Source organism: Geospiza fortis, unplaced genomic scaffold, assembly GCF_000277835.1.
Source record: "Geospiza fortis unplaced genomic scaffold, GeoFor_1.0 scaffold901, whole genome shotgun sequence".
In the NCBI taxonomy this organism is placed as follows: Eukaryota; Metazoa; Chordata; class Aves; order Passeriformes; family Thraupidae; genus Geospiza; species Geospiza fortis.
This window is the reverse complement of record NW_005055122.1, coordinates 17,585-18,491: the sequence shown is the minus strand read 5'-3', so window position 1 is coordinate 18,491 and position 907 is coordinate 17,585. Positions and strand designations below refer to the sequence as shown.

Below are 907 nucleotides of genomic sequence, written 5' to 3'. Positions count from 1 at the left end.
AGGGGAGGGTGGACAGGTGAGATATGGACAGGTGAGATTGGACAGGTGAGATATGGACAGGTGAGGGATGGACAGGTGAGACAGGTGAGGGGAGACAGGTGGGACAGGTGAGGGACAGGTGAGATGGGACAGGTGGGACAGGTGAGATATGGATAGGTGAGAGAGATGAGATATGGACAGGTGAGACAGGTGAGAGGAGACAGGTGAGACAGGGACAGGTGAGAGATAGACAGATCAGACATGGATGGACAAGTGGGACAGGTGAAGGACAGGTGAGATATGGACAGGTGAGGGACAGAGACAGGTGAGATGGGACAGACAGGTGGGATGGGTGAGATACAGGTGAGACATGGACAGGTGGGACAGGTGAGGGGACAGGTGAGATAGGACATGGGACAGGTGAGATGAGACAAGTGAGATGGGACAGGTGAGATACGGACAGGCGAGACAGGTGAGGGACATGGGGCAGGTGAGATACAGAGAAAACACAGGTGGGACAGGTGGGACAGGTGGGACATAGGTGAGATGGGACAGGTGAGAGAGATGACATGGGACAGGTGGAACAGGTAAGGGACAGACAGAGGGGACACAGGTGAGACAGGTGAGAGGACAGGTGAGGGACAGAGGGGACATGGACAGGTGGGACAGGTGGGACAGAGGAACAAAACAATCCCATCAAAATCACCAGAAAAACACAAAAAAGCATCAAAGGCCCCAAAAGGTTTCCCAAAGAATTCTAAAAAAATCTCAAAAAAAACAAACCAAAAAAAAAAAACCTGAAAATTTTTTAAAATTCTGAAATAAAAGTTTTAAAAAAACCCTAAAAAACAAACAAACAAAAAATTCTGAAAAATCTTTGAAAAAAACCCTAAACTGACCCCAAAAAATTTAAAAAAATCTAAAAAAA

At 47.1% G+C, this 907-nt stretch overlaps 1 protein-coding gene across 1 annotated transcript in view; it reads right to left on the bottom strand.

Moving 5' to 3' along the window:
* The window catches only part of LOC102038606 (FACT complex subunit SPT16-like), a gene marked incomplete at both ends in the record, with an annotated part of 16,170 nt that overhangs the window by 3,388 nt on the left and 11,875 nt on the right, over positions 1 to 907 (bottom strand). The window lies entirely within an intron of this gene.